Genomic DNA, 19,671 nt, shown 5'->3' on the forward strand with positions numbered 1-19,671 from the left:
ATATGAAGCAGAGTCCATCCCTAACCTATTGAAACGCAACCTTGACCATTGAATGGGAAATCATAAATTCTTCTCTAGGCTGGCCCCCATTTCTCTTATAGGCAGAAGCAGAGGCCGAGAGTAAGCATTCCCTAACTATCATTGGACGGGAAATCATAAATTCACCCCTGGGCTGGCCCCCCATGTCTCCTATAGACAAAGGCTGACAGCAAACATTTCCCTAACTAACAAACTCCCCAGCATAACTTTTTAGCAACTCCCTAATTAACATACCCCTCCTAAATAATATATCCCTCTAATTTAGACGCACATATTACAAGGAGACGCAATTGGGTTGGGTTGCATGACAAGGCTTACAAAGGCCCTGATGGTTGCTAGCATAGTATATACCTATGAACCTATGAGCCCATGAACCTATGTGTAAGATCCAGATCAGGAGTAATAAACCAAAAGAGAAAAAAGCAGAAGCCAACAGGGAAATGGAAAAAAAGGATATGCTGTGTGACCAAGGAGGGAATTAATTGCATAACTGCAAGAAATGGAATTCTAAATAAAGTTTTGGGAACAACTTCCATACCATCTATGACATGTACCCACATCTCCATTCCTCCTATGTAGATATATATATATATATATATATATATATATATATATATATATATATATATATATACATACACGTTTGTATATTAGCTCCATGGATACACAACCATGGTGAAGTCAGGAAATCTACAAACAATGCTGTAATACAATTGGTTTGCCATGACAATCTATTTGGCATTTCACTACAGAAGTTGCTATGCTGTAAACCAGGAGCATTCAACGCACAGGGTTTTGAAATCATTACATGTTATCACTAGAATCCATATTGCACAACAGAAAATGACACAAACACAAGCAAGTATATCGCAAACATAGTGCCAAACAGAAATGCATCTTTGCCAAAAGCAAGACTACACCCCACTAAACCTCTGAAAATCTTTGTTTGATATATGTGTGTATGTATTGGGGGGTGTCACACACCTCCCATGTGCAGGGATTTGTGGTTCATATACTCCACTATTTTGTATAATCATCTCTGATAGGATTAGCACCCATCCAGATGATGACTCCGAAGCAACTGAGTGAGTGGTGCTAACTAGAAAGGAGCAGGGCTACATTATGACAGGGTCAGCTTTTACAATAGTTATGATTTTACATAAATAACTGGCCATACACTATTGCATCTGCTCAATAGTCTTCTGGCAGTGATTGCCCTCTTCAGAATACAAAACAAAGCTAGTTTGTGATAGAATTAATTGCAGACATGTGAACTGGTTGAATTATCTCCACAATAATATCATGAATGAAACCCAGCACCTCCAAATACAAAACTGCTAGGCCTTGAGTGCACAAAACTTAAATGAGTACACATATGATGTCAACAACACGCTTGTATTGTCCTGTGATTTGAGTTTCACGTGAAAACACATGAACACTGAAGAAAGGGGGCAACCCACTAGCACCCCCCATTTGATTATTCTCAGTTCAAGGTGACCTAGGACTGAGAAGAGGGATCTTTTAATGTGTCACTCTTTGAATATAACATAGATTATTAGTGAATGTGTTTTACAAGCATAGTCATTTGGTTTGCTGTGTTGATATCAGAAACATCATTTATAAAGTTAATTCTACATGGACTTATTTATTTCATGTTATTTTATTTGAAATGTTATTTAATCTTACCACTTCTTTTCTGATATACCATGTCCAAACTCATATAATAACAGCTAGTAAAAATACCTCATTGTTAAGTAAAAGCAATGACTATCTTCATTCCATAAGACGTGGTTTATGCCAACCATAAACACTGCTTGCAATATTCCAAATGGGGAAGGATTGCAGAAAATGCTGTCTGCACCTCAGGAATGTGTTACTCTCTCCAAGATAAATGTTTATAAAAATGTCTAAAGACGTGCCATCACTTTTCAGAACAGCTTTTGAGATTATGCTTTTAGTGGTTAAGACTGACAAATGTGCAAAATGATATAATGAAAGCCTTTTTGTGTATGTGGGGGGGGGGGGGGTGGACATGCGTATTCATCTGGCTTCATTATTGTTGCTCTTACTCTGCATTGCCATATTTTGTGTTACAGACTTAACCCAGTCTCTCCTAGCAATGGTGCTGCTAGAAAAAAATAGAATAAGTCTGTAACACAGAAAAAAAGCTTGGCTTTACCATGAATCCAGATTACAAAACTAGCCATAGAAATCATTTAAAAATACTGCATGGCAACTGTAATGTACAAGTAATGCACAAATTATTTCATACTATTTAATTGTATTGCCTCCAAACTGTATTCCTTAGCTTAGTTAGACCTTAAAATGAGTACACAAGTGATGGAAGTAACATGTTTGTACTATCCTATGACATGCATTTCACACAACTCATGAAAACTGAAGAAAGGGGGCAACCCATCTGTACCCCTATCATACTGCACCTTTTCTCAAGCTAATATACAAAACATAGCTGTTATCTTCCTTGTGGTTCTGTGATTGCTGTCAAATTTCAAAATAATGATTAGCTCTAGAAATCAGTCACAAAATATCCTCAGGTATGACAAGGAGGACTGGCACATAGTAGTAGAAAAAATATAAAGAAAAAAAGACCATTACTCTAAGGCCAGTGTTTATCCCAGCATTTCTTACAACAAATAAACCTCTCACTTTCAACAACTTTACTTTGTTTCATTCAGGCTGTCTGAGATGCTGCTTACCTGATGCAGCCTGGGACCAATAAGAAATGGCTGTTCACAACGTTGTCTTGCAGACCAGCAAGTTCCCATTCAAACATTTAACAGCCCAGAAATAAACAGACTATTGATTTTTAAGCTGAAAATGACACTCCAGAAATAGAATATTTTTATTGAAAAAGTAAACAAGTAAACACTTTTTATTACTTCTCATTTGGAGGAAACTCCCAATTTGGGCAACTGCATTCTATAACAAAAAAAATGACAAATGTCCTACAGTTTCGTGACACAAAATATTTTCTAACGTTTCTCAAACTCTTGCAGACTACCATGAATGTATCTGAAACACTCTAATGTGACCTAAAGCAATAAAAATGACTAAACTTTTACAGCAGAAAACTTTTTCAGTGGAAAAGTGAGCCTAGTCTTAGGTTCATAGGTTCATATGTGTTTACTAGGCTAACGACCTCAATGGCCTTTTTAAGCCTAGCCATGCATCCCAAATCTCTGACAAGTTCTGATACCCTTGATAAGTGTAAGCATGGACCTGGGAGATGAAACATTTACAGGTTACCTGTTTGCATTAGAGACATAGGTGCCAAAGCAGGGATGAATTTCCTGTTTCCCATCCAATTGTCCAAGTTGCACTTGAATTGGGTTAGGGAGGAACCCTGCTTCACATGGATTGGGTAGTCTCTGGGATACATACCTATCTCTCCAGCAGGTCCTATTTATATCACAGGCAAGGTTTAAGTCTTTAGAATGGGTAATTCTGGCACTGTTTGTTTTGTGGATATGCAGGAAGTCCATTAGAGTGGTGTCTGACATTGCCCCGTATGCCAGGCATAGATCTCACCTCAAAAGCCTGCAGGAGACAGAATACAGGGATAGGGCCTTGAGGTGCTCTGCATAGGACATATTACTTATGCCCTGTATTATTTTAGTGAGGAACCTCTGTGGACATTCCAGTTGTTGGATATGCCTGATTAGGTACATACAAAAGGGTGCATTGTACTCAATGATAGGTCTGATGAATGCCAAATACGGTGGAACAATGACTTCCTTGGACTTAGATGCCATACCTTTGTTTATAAGTTGCAGAACATAGAATGATTTCATCACCACTGTAGATATGTGATGATCAAAGGCTAGATTACTATCTATGTGTGTCTTTAAGTCCCTTACTACTGGGTCAACTCTAAGGGGTGTGTTGTCAAATGCCTTGGAACAGCTAGTCGATACCCCCCCAAGAGGTGATAATATTTCGGACTTGGTATTGACCAACATGAGTAACCACTGCAGCATCCCTATAGTATCATCCACCCTGGTAAGATCCAACCACAAAGCGGTCACTTTCAAAGTCACCATCTCCCCCAACCCCCCACCCCCCCAAGCTGGGATCAGACATAAAAACTTCTCCAAAGCTGATTATAGCCTCCTGAAGGATGGTATAAACAGATTCACAGCCCCCTCCCCTCTGTAGGGACTGGCACCAATGTCTAAAACTACACCAAAGCACTATAAAAGCATTTATACAGATGCATGGAATTAGGAATACCCAACAAAACTAAATCATCCTCCGCAAGGAAGAGTAAACCTGTCTGGTGGACATCTACAATAAATAAACTCTATAACAAAAGGAAAAAAAATGCTGTCCAAGACCAAGAAGGAGCAGGTGCCCAACTGGAAGCAATGTTTCCTTATCCTGAACAAGCAAATAAAAGCACTAGTGAAATCCTCCAAAGCAAACTGGTGGTCAAGGACACCACATATACAAATGCCGTAGATATAGAAAACTTGCTGACTGACAGATTCAGCAAAAACTTTACCCCTCTGTCCCTCATCAGTAAATCAGGACATCCCCAGTATCTGCCCCTTTCCCCTTATATCTAGGGAACAGGTCATCACTGCTATCTCAAAGGCAAAGAATACAGCCTCCATGGGACCCAATAACATCCCAGGCTGCATCCTACATGAACTCAGGCAGGAACTTGCAGCAGCATTAGGTACTCTATTCAACCAAACCCTGAGTACTAGCTTTGTCCCAGCTGAGTGGAGGACAGCCACTGTCATCCCTTTACATGAAGGTGAAGCATCCACCGATCCAGGAAATTATAGACCCATCAGCCTGACTAGCCTGATCTGCAAACCCATGGAATGGATTACCATGGACCTTATTAACAATGACATTGGCAACCTCCAAACACTTGGTCCCACACAGTTTGGCTTCATCAAGGGGAGGTCATGTCTGCTAAATTTGGTCAAATTCTTTGAGACAGTCACCAAAGCCATGGATGAGGGGAAGACAGTGCACATTGCCTACCTTGACCTGGCCAAAGCCTTTGACACTATTCCCCACTTGGGCATATTACATAAACTCTCTCAGCTAGACATCAATCCATATGTTACCAGATGGTTAGCAAACTGTCTCACAGATAGAACCCATGTAGTCAAAATAGGGGAAGCCACCTCAAACAGTAGACCAGTAACAAGTGGCATACCCCAGGGTTCGGTCTTGTGGCCTCTGTTATTTGGGATATACTTTTCTGAGGTTCAGGCCAAAACCAGTGGGCTATGGCTGACCAAGTTTGCAGATGACTGCAAGCTGGGTGCTGTCATCAGTTCCCCTAGTGATGTGAGCATCCTCCAAGAGGGTCTCACTCAAGACAGATGACTGGTGCCAGAAACATGGCCTTAAACTGAATGCCAAAAGATGCATCATCATCATCCCCTTTGGGGAGAGTGATGTCCTCACAAATTATCACATTAATAACAATGTCCTAAGCATGCAATCAGTTATGAGGGATTTGGGCACCAAGGTTGATAGCAACCTGACCTTTGACCTCCATGTTGCTTCCATTGTATGGAAACCCTTCTGCATAGCTCACCTCATAAGTAAGGGTATCTTATCCAGGGACAAGGAGGTCATAACATCCCTGTATTCTTCCCTTATAAGGCTCATTTTTGAGTACAATGCCCTTTTTGGCATGTACCTCACAAAGCACATGCAGCAGCTGGAGAGACCACAGAGGTTCCTCACAAAGAGAATCTAGGGCCTCAAATATCTACCATACACAGATAGGTTAAAAGCCCTATCCCTCTACTCAGTTTTATACAGACTCCTTAGAGGTGACCTCTGTCTGGCATACGAGGTGATCCCAGATCCCATCTTGATGGGACTACTGCATATCCACAAGTCAAGCTCCACTTGAGTAACCAGCAGGCATGGCCTCAACCTGGTCTGTGATGTCAACAAGACTTGTTGGCGGGACAGATTTGTGTTCTAGAGACTCCCCATGTCTATGGAATAGACTCCTTCTCCACATCAAGCAGAGTACCTATTTACCCCTTTTTAAGTGCAACCTGGATAACTGGATGGGAAACAGAAAATATACCCCTGGGATTCCACCCATGTCCCTGCTGGAGAGGGGCATTGGGTGCTGGCTTGTCTAAACATGGGCTAAACTCTTGGCTAGGCTTATAAGGGCCTCAAGGCCAATAGCCTAGTAACCTCCTATGATCCTATGATAGTTACCAGGGATGGATGACTTTCCAAAGGATACTATTATGCATTTTTTGGCATTAGTTTTAGTCCATCATTCTGACACTGGTTATTTGTCTGTGTCAGCCCCTCCTGGAGAACATTTGTGTCAGTGTGAGATTCAATGACAACTCCTAACTTGCTATCATTTGCAAATTTAGTCAGCCAGAGACCACTGACATTGGCCTCGACTTCTGAGAAGTAAATGCCAAAAAGGAGTGGTCCAAGGACTGATCCCTGAGGAACTCCACTTGTGACTGGCCTTTCTGTAGAGGTGGACTCCCCAATTCTAATTTCCTGGGTCCTGTCTATGAGCCAGTTGGATATCCACTGGGTGACATACGGGTTTTTTCCTAGCCTCTTTAGTTTGTCAACAATGACCAACTGGGGTATTGTGTCAAATGCCTTGGCCAGGTCAAGGTGAACGATTTTGCCCACATCCATTGCTTTGGTGACCTTCTCAAAGAAGTCCACCAAGTTGAGTAGACATGATCTGCCCTTGATGAAACCAAACTGGATTGGGTCCAGTGTCTGGAAGTTTACTATATCTCTATTGATCATCTCCATGATAATTATTTCCATGGCTTTACATATAAGACTAGTGAGACTTATGGGTCTGTAGTTTCCAGGGTCTGTAGATGGTCCACCTTTGTGCAGGGGAATGGCCATTGCCTTTCTCCATTTATGAGACACAAAGCCTGTTTGGAAGCTACAGTTAAATAGTAATTCCAGAGGCCCTGATAGGTCATGTTTCATGCTATTTCAAAGGCATCCTGGGATATTGTCTGGACCCATTGGTGCAGTGTTCTTGGTCTTAGAGAGAGCATTAAGGACCTGTTCCCTAGTGATAGCTGGGAGAGTTATATTTGATGATATTTCCTGAGGGAAGTTGAGAGGAAGAGAGGAGTAAAGTTTGAGATGAATCTATCAGCCAGGAGGTTTGCTATATATTCTGACTCAGTATAGGTGGCTTCATTTACAATGAGCTCTGCACACAATTGTGTATTGCATTTGAGGTTGTGGACATAGCTAAAGAATGCTTTTTGGTTGTCCTTGGCCTGGGAGGCCAACTTTACCTCAAATTTGGCTTTGGTAGACTTTATTTGTCCTCTGAGTTGTTTGTTTAGTTTGTTGAGAGTGCTTTTATCCTTCTGGGTGCTGCATCTCCTAATTTTTGCCATGTTTTTCTTCCTCCTGTTATACATCTGATTGATTGTGTGATTCCACCAGGATGGCTTGTTTATTGAGTTAGTTCTGTACTTCTTCCTGGTGGGTATAGCTGCCTCTATACTGCTATCAACATGCTTGTACAGGGTTTATGTGAACAGTTCTGCATAGGCAGAAGTGTTATCAGGGTTTATAGGGACTTGAAATTTTACCAGGTTCTCACTTAATAGCAAGAGATTAGCTTTAGAATAGTTCCTGAATATTCCTGGTTGAGATGGGGGTCCAGGTTTTATTTTACTTCAAAGGAGACCATTTTGTGGTCTGACCTTACCAGGGAAGGCATTACAGTAGGGGGTGTGCAGCACTCTCTCATATTAGTGAGGACCAGATCCAGTATGGCTGCACCCCTGGTTGGTGTATTGACTATCTGGTCCAGGGAGTTTGTGTTTAAAAAATCCAGGAATCTCTGTGCATGTACGTTTGATGTCATACAGGATTCCCAGTTAATAGTGGGGTAATTAAAGTCGTCCATGAATATGGTATTGGGTTGGATGGTTAATGTTTCTAATAAGTTTAAATACATGGTATGGTTTTCTGAGTCATGGAGGGGGACCTATAGCAAGGAAGTGGTATTGGATTTTGTCTTTGGTGATTTGAACATGGAGCAGCTCAAGTGCATTGTCCTGTTTGACAAGTCTTGAAGTATATTTATTTTTGATGCAACTAGAGACACCTCTACCTTTAGTCCCTGCCTGTGCAGTAGCTGGTCTAAATGTGTGGAAAGCATTATAACCTTGCACTGTTGGTGTGCTCTCCATGGCTTTAAACCATGTCTCAGGGACCACACAGACATCAGCATTCTCTAGAGTAAAGAGAGCTTCCAGGGAATGTCATTTCTTGTTTAGGCTCCTAGCATTGAGCAGTAATACCTTTAGATTTTCTTGGTTTTGATGTGCTATGTCAGAAGTACTTTCAGTTTGGCATTGCCTAAAAAAGGCACTATGGGGGAAGACAATGTTTTAGCTAATATTCGAAAGCCTAGAAGAAAGAGGTGCAGACCATCCCTGGCAAAGCAGCATGGTCTGTTGACCATCTCCTTACATGCTGACAAATATTGCACCCCCTCAGAATGACACCAGAAACTAAGACAATTATTAAAGTCAATCATCTTTTGTTATGGCACGTGGTTACTCCAGCCCAATGGTACAACAGATTTTTTCTGAGGTACATACTAAGAGGGAGAATATGTTTTATAGACCCATTTAAAGAGAAAATAGTGACAGTTTTGGCTGAGGGAGCAATGAAGGGATTGAACACAAGTCCAATTTTCATAAGGCTTTTGTTACCACCTTTTCTAATGACTATTTGGACATTTAAAACATTTTGAAAAAGCATTGGAACATTTTTAAATGTTTTGATGGGATTCTGGAACATGTCGGGACAGAACCCAAGTATGTATTTAGAAAGGGTAAGTCTATTAAGAATTTTCTTGAGACTGGCAACAACATTTCCCTACCACTGAGCTTTAGGAAACATGGCGCTTATAAATGTGGCTCTTGTCCACAATGCCCATACATTTTGCAAGGTGATAGTTTAATGGTTAACCACCAGATGATTAGACCCAATTTTCATTGTAATTGCAACACTAAAGGCATTATATGGTTCAGTGTAGTGTGTGCCCCAAATTTTATGTGGGGAAAACACAAAGACTGCATGTATGAACACTCCTTGGACATTAGACAACACAAAAAAACTAATGCTCTGGCAAAACATATAGAACAGTTTTCTGATCATAATTTTTTATTTTTTGCAATAGAGCAGGTATGCCCAAACCCTCGGGGTGGGCCATGGAAAGATATCCTGGAGTTAAAAGAATTACTGTGGCAAATTAAGTTACAAGCACACATTTGCCCAGGGTTAAATGATTATTGTAGTATAAGTTGTGTTTTAAAGCTTAGGTCTTATTTGGTTTAGATTTAACTGTGAACATTTTTATATAAAAAAGGGGGGGGGGGGGTTCATTGAAGGATTGCACTGTGTTTAAATTTTCAAAGTATGTCTTTTTAAGTAACAATTGATTAATTGGTCAGGTGGTGTGTTTTGTAACTACTTGTTACCTTTATGTATGCTTGAGTAGATTCTGATGAAGTCTTTAGTTATAAGCTGATGAAAGTGCTTAATCTACTGGTGAGTAAAAGGAAGAATTTTATTTTGGTGTGATCCTGCTGTGTACGCTTGCACTGTTTCATTTTTATACAATTATTAAAGTCAATCATGTTTTGTTCGTATTGTGGCATCATCCTTGGAGAAGGTAAAATGCTGCTCAATGCTAGGCTCGTACCAGCCTGAGACACATATTTCAAGAGCTTTATGATGTCTCTCTTCATGTAGTCTAAGGAGGTACATTTATTTATTATTTATTTACATTTGTTGACCGGGAATGTCTGACTGGATGCAGGTCCATTTTCAGCGGAGGCCCAGGGAGAAAAGCTCCACAAATTAAAATATTACAGACATAGTTACAGATGAAGAATCCTAGCAATTAAAATATTACAAACATAGTTACAGATGAAGAACATAGTACATTCAGTAGATAACAAGCATCCATTCTATCCACGAAGTCATAGCAGATATTAACAATTGTTACAATAAGAAGTTACTGCCGTATAATAAGTTGATAGGCATGGAAGTATCAGAGCTTGCTGTAATCAAAGGTAGTTTGTGGGGTGGAAGAGAGGTAGAGGGTAGATGGAGTGGGAGAAGTTAGAGGGGAGAGTTACAAGGGCATAGCCAGCATGTTTTTAGGTGCGCTTTAAGTAAAGCTTTAAAGTGGGTGCATGATGGTAGTGAGGTTATTGTGGGGGGGGTTCCATAATTTGGCTATAGCGCCGGAGAATAGTGCTTTTCCAGCAGTGTTATTGGCTCTAGTAACCTGTAATTGATTTTTGTTGCTGGATCGTAGTGGTCTGGTGGTGAGATAGGGTTGGAGTAGATACTGGAGGGATGGGACCTTTAGAGGATGGTTAACCAGTGTACATCTCAGATCATTTATTCCAACGTGGACTATAACTGAGTCATATTGGTAATTATGGTCCAATGACCTGAGTGCATGCATAATGTGGTGGATCCTAGCCCCTGATAAGCAACTGACCGTACCTTTCTCCTTAGTCAGCCTGATGAGAGGGACATCATTGTGTCTCACAATGGCGTCTCCAATGACTAGAGTGTTGGATTGTGTGTTAACTTGCCTTATGGGCTTAGAGGTAGAGGCTCCATGTGATGTAGCTCTATGTGTTGATGTGGGTGTTGTTTTAAAAGAGTGTGTTTGGGGCTTCTGAGGGTATTTCTTATGTGTACTTTGTCTATGAGGTCATTGTGGTTTAGGAAGGTTACATGTAAGTGCCTCATCATATGCGGGTCTATATGTCTGCTTTGAATTGTGAGTGATGGGTGCAGCATGTGTACTACTGACAACCTTATTGACATTAGGAAGACTTTTAAGTGAGAGCTTTGTCTCCAGTGACGTTGTATAAATACATCTCTCACATACCATATCAGTTTGCTTGAGAATTAACTGGTTGTCAGTAAACATGAGGCAATGTCCTGTGTGTAACTAGATACTGGAGAAATGTCAATTGTGCTTTTACAGGAAAAATGTCACTCAAGGTGTCTTGAGTCTGTACAGAGCACTGTGAAACACTAGAGGGGAAACTAATACGTAGACAATGAAAATTCAAGGATGAAGTATTTCGGCAGATATTCTGAAGTTAGAAACAAACCAAGCAGTACTTACTGAAAACAAAGAATTAGCTTGTCAAGAATGATGAAAAGAGGGGAGTCACACGAATGGCTACTGCCTGGCTACTACTAATACTGGTCTCAGCACAGCTTCACTCTGCTGGGATACAATGTTCCTTTGCTTCTTCTGCATTGACTGTGGGTTTTAGTTAATTAATTGTATCCATTTATTTATTTATACAATGTGTTAACTGGGGTAGAAGAGCACTTATCCTGCTGGACCAATTTCAGTCTCAACACAGAATGTGAACTGGCATCAAATGGAAAAGAACAAAATAATTTATACAATAAAAGAACACACTAAAAAGAATGGAATAAAGCAATAACCGATGACATGGTGTGGTATATTGAAGATGTACCCACGGTTAAGGCAACTGTGGGTAAATCTTCAGTATACCACAACCACAGAGTTGGTTATTGCTATTATACAATGACATTATTTAAGAAGAAAAACACTTTTCTTAAATAATGTCTTTGTGTAACAGCGGATTACTGTTCTTCCACCGGTTGTGGTATACTGCTTCTTCGTTTTGATGTACTGCGCATGCGTATGGGACTTGTGTTCCCATGCATACCCAGTACATCAATGCTTTGAAATCGAAGCAACGGATAAAAAGAAAGTCTGCATTGCTCCATTTTCTCTTTGTTTTTTTTTTTTTAATTGTAAAAAAAAAAAAAAATGTTTTGGGGCACTTTATACCAACGGAAAAAAGTCCAGGCGACCGGACCTTTTTCAGTTGGTATATTGTGGGAAACGGGCATGCTGGTTGGGCTGGGCCAGTCAGTGTGCATGTTTTTGAATAGTAATAGGGAGTCATTGTATAATAGTTAATATACAACAGAAGAAATTATTTAAGAAGGTAGTCATCAGAAACCACTATGTACAATATTTACATCAGCTGGAGTAGTGACATGTTAGGAGTTAGAGAAGAGATAGTGAAAATGATAGGCATTATGTGACAGAGATTAGGAAGACCAGTATATGTGACCTGAAACAGAGCCTTTACAAGCAGCTTGTGCTATGTGCAGTGGCAGCTGGTAACGTCAAAGCAAGGGGCCGCTGCAATAGGCAACTGAATGGGTGGGGCCAAATACAGCAGGGCAGGGCTGTATTACAGTAGGTTATTAAAGCAATAACTGACGACGTGGTGTGGTATATTGAAGATTTACCCATGGTTGGTGTGGTTTAATCACAAGGGCGAAGCCTGAGTGATTAAACAAAGGCAACCGTGGTTAAAGCTTCAATATACCACAACCAATGTGTCAGTTATTGCTATTATACAATGACATTATTTAAGAAAAAAAAAACTTAATTTTCTTAAATAATGTCTTTGTATAATGGCAGATTACTGTTCTTCCACCGGTTGTGGTATACAGCTTCTTTGTTTTGATGTACTGTGCATAAGTATGGTACTTGCATTCCCATGCATACCCAGTACATCAATGCTTTGAAATGGAAGCAACAGAGAAAAGAAAGTCTCCGTTGCTCTGTTTTCTCTTTTGTCTTTTTAATTGTAAAAAAAGCAAGGTTTTGGGGCACTTTATACCAACGGAAAAAAGTCCGGGCGACTGGATCTTTTTCCATTGGTATATTGTGGGATTTACAACCGGCATGCTGGTTGGGTTGGGCCAATCAGCGTGCACGTTTTCGAATAGTAATAGGGAGTCATTGTATAATAACCCTTTCCTATGATCAAGCAGATGTGGTCATTCACTTTCATCCACAGACTGCTTCAGTACAGACTTACTCATTATAGCCACTTTACTGACTATATACACCTTAGATGTCCAGCTGTAATCAACACAAGTCTCCCCTGAAATCCCTCAGTGACATTCTCTGTTTTCCACTCATCTTGGCCCCACACCATACAGACAGATCACATCTTTCTTTCTTTCTTTCTTTCTTTCTTTCTTTCTTTCTTTCTTTCTTTCTTCACTTCATCTTACTTTTTATCCCCCCTCCATGTATTTAATGCTCTGTAACTGGCTATGACTCCACTGTAATTTAAGTCTAGAAGTAACTGAATTAAGATGTGGGTTTACCAGGACCCCAAAAGTCATAAAGTTGTAAATGCACTGAGATGCGTCTTAGTTTTTTTAACTAACATTTGACTTAATGACGATAGCCTGAACAAAAAAAAAAATCATGAGTAAAGAAATATATTTAATCTTTCTGGGAACAGTCCTTGCCTGCCTTCCTACTCCTCCAAAAAGACACTTATCTTCTGTGTACCCCTCTGGTGTTAGACTGGGATGAAAAGTAAAAGAAAAAATGGCCAGAGGCATATATTATATCGCCGCGTGTCTGGGATACCAAAGCACTTGGATAAAATCCACAAAGAAAAAAGGACTTCACATAGAAGGAATGAACAGTCAAAAGCTCAACAGGAGAACCAAGTGCTGTTATATGGCAACACTACTCAGTGCAGCACCCTGCCAGTGATCAGTTATTATCACACATGTCCTGCCTAGGCCACCACAGGCAGCTACTGCTGAGTGCAATGCTGATGTGTGACTGTTACAAAAATGACAAAAATATGCACACTACTTCTGCAAAGCCATAATAATAAAAATAAATGCTTATTTTAAATAAATGACAACAGTATGTCACTTTTATCCACAGGTAAACCCTGCATTCAACAGTTAAAGCTAACTTTATTGACTGTATATACCTCAACTATCAGAATGTAATAAAATAAAAATAGCAACAACTGGATAAAGTAATTTATTTTAACCTCCCAACACACAGATGTGATCATCAATTATTTGTACATTGATCTCTTTTGTAGTTTAACCATATATGCACAAGCAGTAAATGATACCATTCCCCCAACCCTTCAGTGGTTTGTCCATGTATTCACAAGCACCAAAATTAAACATTTTCCCAACAATCCCTTCAGTAGTTTGTCTATGTATGCACAAACGGTTCATTGACATCAAAATGAAACATTTCCCCAATGGCTCCCTCAGTAGGTTCATAGGTTCATACGTATGTACTAGGCTAATGGCCCTGGGGCCTTCACAAGCCTAACCATAGGATTACCCTGGCATAGTGCCACCCGACCTTAGTTCCCAGTGCCTCTGTCGCGCAGAGCCACTGGAGTTATCCCCGGGGTGAATTTTCTGTTTCCCATCCACTCATCAAGATTTCTCTTGAAGAGGGTCAGCGAGGTGCTCTGCATGACAAGTATGGGAAATCTATTCCAAAACATGGAGAGTCTCTGGGTTATGAACCTGTCCCTCTAGCATGTTTTGTTAATTGTGGTAATGAGGTTGAGGTCTCTGGAGTGTGTGGTGTGGAGGGATTGGAATTTTTTTAGATGTAGCATTTTTAACAGAGCTGGGTCAGACATGGCTTTATAAGTCAAGCAGAGATTGCCTCTAAGTAGGAGATATGAGCCAGAGAATAGTTGGGAGATTTGTGAGTCTGTCCATATAGGAAAAGTGTTTAAGGCCTAGGATACTCTTTGTGAGGTACTTCTGTGGCCTCTCCAGTTGTTGGTGATGTCTAGAGAGGTACATGCCAAATGGGGCATTGTCCTCGATGGTTGGTCTAATGAGGGAAGAGTAGAGGGAGACAATTACCTCTTTCTTCCTGGATGCAAAATCTTTAGTAATGAGATGTGTCACATAGAAGGATTTTCTGACCACAGTGGCAATGTGGTGTTCAAAAGAGAGGTTGCTGTCAATCTGTGTTCCTAGATCTCTTATAACGCCTTCTGTGTTCAGTGGACTACCATCAATGTGGTAATTCATGGGAACTGGTTTTTTTTCAAAGGGGATGACGACACATTTTTGGCATTAAGTTTAAGGCCATGGTTCTGACACCAGTCATTGGTCTCAGTAAGGCCATTCTGTAGGATGTCACCATCACTTGGGGAGTTAATAATAACTTGCAATCATCTGAGAACTTTGTCAGCCAGAGTCCCTTCATGTTGGCCTGGACTCTAGAGAAGTAGATACCAAACAGGAGAGGACCCAGGACTGAACCCTGTGGGATTCCACTCGTGACTAGTCAGCAGTCTGACTTGGAGTCAGCTACTTTCACAATGTGTGTTCTATCTGTGAGCCAGTTTGCAACCCACCTAGTGATATAGGGGTTGATGCCTAGCTTAGTGAGTTTTTCTGTGATTCCTGAGTGGGGAATGGTATCAAAGGCCTTGGCCAGATCAAGGTAGGCTGTATGAACCACCTTGCCTTCATCCATAGCTCTGGTGACTGACTCAAATAAGTTGACCAAGTTGAGCAGGCGTGATCTACCCTTCATAAAACCAAACCATGTGGGATCCAGAGTTTGGAGATTCCCTATATCCTTGTTTATTATGTCCATGATGATGCATTCCATAGTTTTGCATATCAGACTTGTCAGGCTATTGGAGCGATAGTTCCCAGGGTCTGTAGCTGCTCCGCCTTTGTGGAGAGGGATGACTGTAGCAGTGCACCATTTGGTAGGGACAAAGTCTGAGGTGAGGCTGTGATTGAACAGGGCACACAGGTGAGGTGCCAGATCACTCTGTAGTTCATGTAGAACACAGCCAGGGATATTGCCAGATCCCATAGATGCTGTATTCTTGGCCTTGGACAGTGCTGTTTTCACCTGTGCAGCAGTAATACTTGGTGCCTGGCAATCTACTGGTATTGTGATTGGCCCTCTGGGAGGGAGAAAGGGGTAAAGTTGGCACTGAATCTGTCAGCCAGTATACTGGCAATATCTGTTGGCTTGGTATAGGAGGTACCATTGTGCAGTAGCTCAGAGCAAATCTGGGTATTGCCGTGGAGATTCTTTACATAACTACAGAAGGCCTTGTGGTTGTCTTTACTATCTGGTGAAATTCTGTTTTCATAGCTAGCTTTAGAGGACTTGATGAGGGATTTCAACTTTTTGCTGAGGCTGATAAGGGAGTTTTTCTAGTCTTGGGACTTCACCTTATTCCACATCAGTTTCCTCCTTCTGTTGCAGAGTTTGTTAATGGCAGGGGACCACCAGATTGGCTTCCTTTTTTTGGAGGAGATGTCTTGGTTCTATTGGGTATGGCGAGATCCATGCATTTGTGTACGTGTTCGTACAGTGCATTGGTGTATGATTCGACAGTCACACAACTATTCTCCATTTCCATGGGTGCCATGAAGTTAGCAACCTCTATTTTTAGGAGCCCAAAGTTAGCTTTGGAGAAGTTTTTCATGGTGGTTACCTTTGCAGGGGGTGGGGTGGGATGTGGATTTCCAAGGTGATTAGTTTGTGGTCGGATCTAACCAGGGATGAGCTGACTACTGGTGTAGAGCAACGGTCGCCCATGTTAGTAATGACCAGGTCAAGGATGTTGTCACCTCTAGTGGGGGTAAGAACGAGCTGGTCCAGGGTATTGGAATTAACAAACTCCAGGAAACTTTGGGCAAGTGTATTGGTACATGAGTAGTTTTCCCAGTTAATGGAGGGGTAGTTGAAGTTGCCTAGTAAGAGAGTTAGGTTGGACCCTAATATTCTCCAGGGTGCTTAGGAATGTGGAGTGTGAGTCTTGGGACATGGTTGGGGACCCATAGCAGGCTATGACCGGAACTGCTGTCTTACCCAATGTTAGCCTCACCTGAAGTATCTCTGATGTGTTATGTTGGGCTACCAGTCTGGAGGTGTGTGCATCCTTTATCAATATAGAAACACCACCGCCTTTGGAGCTTCAGTCCAAGTTGTGGGGCAGAAAGGTGTGAAATGAGTTATAGCCTGGTAGTGCAGAGGTACTTTCTGCTGCCTTGAACCAGGTCTCTGTTACAGCACAAATGTCAATGTTCTCCATTTTAAGGAGTGCTTCGAGCTAGTGCATTTTCAGATTTTGACTTCTAGCATTGAGCAGCATGACCTTCAGATTGCATTTGCTTGTTGCTGTTTTGGTGGTAATTTGGTCTTTGGAACACTGCCTAAAAAGGCACTATAGGAGTGGCAAGTGCATTGGCCAGTATCCAAAAGCCTAGGGGTTACACATGCAGGTCATCTCTGGCAAAGTATCTAGATCTGTCAGTCATGTCATCCCAGGCAGACAGATACTGGATCCCCTTAGAATGACACCAGAAACTTAGCCAATTGTTGAAATCAATCATTTTCTGCTTGTACTGTGGTATCATTCTGGGTGATGGTAGGATGCTGCTCAGGGCTAGGGTCATACCCACCTGGGCTACATAATTTGAGAGCTCCTCCATGTCTCTTTTCATGTAGTCCAGGGAGGTATTTCTCAGGTCATTCACACCCACATGTACAATGACAGAGTTATATTTGTACCTGATATTGAGGGACCTGAGTGTGTGCGTTATATGGTAGATCCTGGCACCTGACAAGCAGCTGACTGTTACTTTCTCTTTATTCAGCCTAGTGAGTGGGACATCAGTGTGCCTCACTATCGAGTCACCTATGACTAGTGTGTTGTGCATGCTGTTTTGCCTTAGGGGCTTTGGTTGAGTGGTACACTGTTTAGGAGAGTTCATGATTAGTGTTGTGTTGTGGTGGTCGAGTGCATTTCTGCCTTGGAAGTATCTGCTGCTTGGGTAGATTTTTATTGAGATCCTCCATGAAGGTGGGTGTGTGGTTTATGTTTTTATGTGAAGGCAGTGCTGGTGTGTGTTCTGGAGGGCTATATGTTCCATGTGGTGTGGTGCAAGTGTTGACTTTCTCCTCTTGACCTATTTTGGTCTTTGTTGATGAGTGCGTTGCTTCCAATCTGGATATATAAGTGCACCTCTCACATGTCTCAGTATTGGGAGTTTTTTCATATATGCATAAACAGCTCACTGACATCAAGATGAAACATTTCTGGAATGGCTAACTGAAGGCAGCAGATTTTCAGAGCTCCATAAACTAATATAGAATACAGGAAATAATTAAATTTTTTTTCTAGCAAAAACATCCAGAACAGATAGGTGAAAGACTAAAATATAATTTACAAGCTTTGGTGGATTTCTGTAAGATTTTTCCTGTCAAATTATATTGGAGACTATTACAACTGGTGGAAATGAACAACTTGAAGAACATTCATTCTGATCTTGTATTAAAAAAAGAACTACAACTGGTGACTACTACACTGCAAGAACTGTCACTGAAAATGGATGACTTTAAAGAGAACTTGCAGTATATAAAGGAGAATTGTCAAAAGCAAACAAGAAGCTCGGCACAAGGCCGGTGTTAGGCTTGCACCGACCGTGTGGCGTACAGATGGCACAGTAGCGCCATATGCATATTAATGAAGGCGTGCTGCCACCACAGCCACGTGTATAGGAAACGAGCGCGAGTGCATGGGGCGTGTCGAAGTGCAACATGGAGGCGTAGAAATGTTGGCTGTTGACGTGCAACCTAAAATGCTGAATATTACAGTCGGCCTGCAATAGTAATCACACCTGTCAGTGCCCATGGATACTGAAACATATGCAAAACATGCAAGACAGTTCTTGCGAACACAAAATTAAGAAGCAAACACAAATGCACGTTAGCGAATATCAAGTCTCCATCCCTCGAACAAATGACATTTAAAACCGTGTGCCCGTATTCTAATGCAGTGTTGATAGTTATACCAAGTGGAAGTGAAATGCATCATGTTAGCGTGCCACCAATAGCTAAGTCTAGGCCAATGATCAGGGTTACCACCTGTCCCACATTGTGAGGGATAGTACACAGCTGGGCAGTTGTGTCCATACCAAAACCATTATAAATGTAAAATATCCTGCGACTGTATGACATAATTATGTCCCACATCGCATGTAATAGTCACATACAATAGTTATTTCCATATGTAACATACCACATGTTACAAGAAATAGAATAAGCAAGTAAACGAAACAGAAGGAGCATATAAACTGCTACAACAATAAGCTAACATGTAGGCATAAAACAAAGGTATTATCCATTGTACTGACAGTGGGTATGTGTTGTCCCGTAGAATCTGATTTGTGTCTGGAATATATCCCAACCTGGCCATATGAAAAGGTGGCAACCCTACCAATGGTCAGAGCATTCGGCCAAAATCCGCCCATATGCGGTCCAAGCCGTTCTTGTCAGGATGTGTCAAAGTTGAACGGGTATTACCCGGGTGTACCTACCATGTCATGAAAGATAAGTATTTGCTTGTACCTATGTGCGTGATGTACTGCATGTGGAAGGTGAAAAATGCCAGGGTAGTCCTCACAACCATACAGGTACCTGACATATGTAGTGTATGCAATGTGTTCCCTTGACTGTGCCATGGGCCATCAACCAAAGAAGGGATGGATGGAGTGTTTGGAAAATGTGTGTGGGTGGGATGGGTAAAGTTATAATCCACAAAGGCGAGACTGTGTTGGATGCACAATAGGTGAACTGGAGGTGTATGAGGGAGCAGCGGGTGAATCAGAAAGAAACACAAAGAACAAACATACACATCCGCAATACAACCTGACAGGCCATACTGTAGAACA

Source organism: Protopterus annectens, chromosome 2.part1, assembly GCF_019279795.1.
Source record: "Protopterus annectens isolate FY-2018-M chromosome 2.part1, PAN1.0, whole genome shotgun sequence".
NCBI classification, from domain to species: Eukaryota; Metazoa; Chordata; order Ceratodontiformes; family Protopteridae; genus Protopterus; species Protopterus annectens.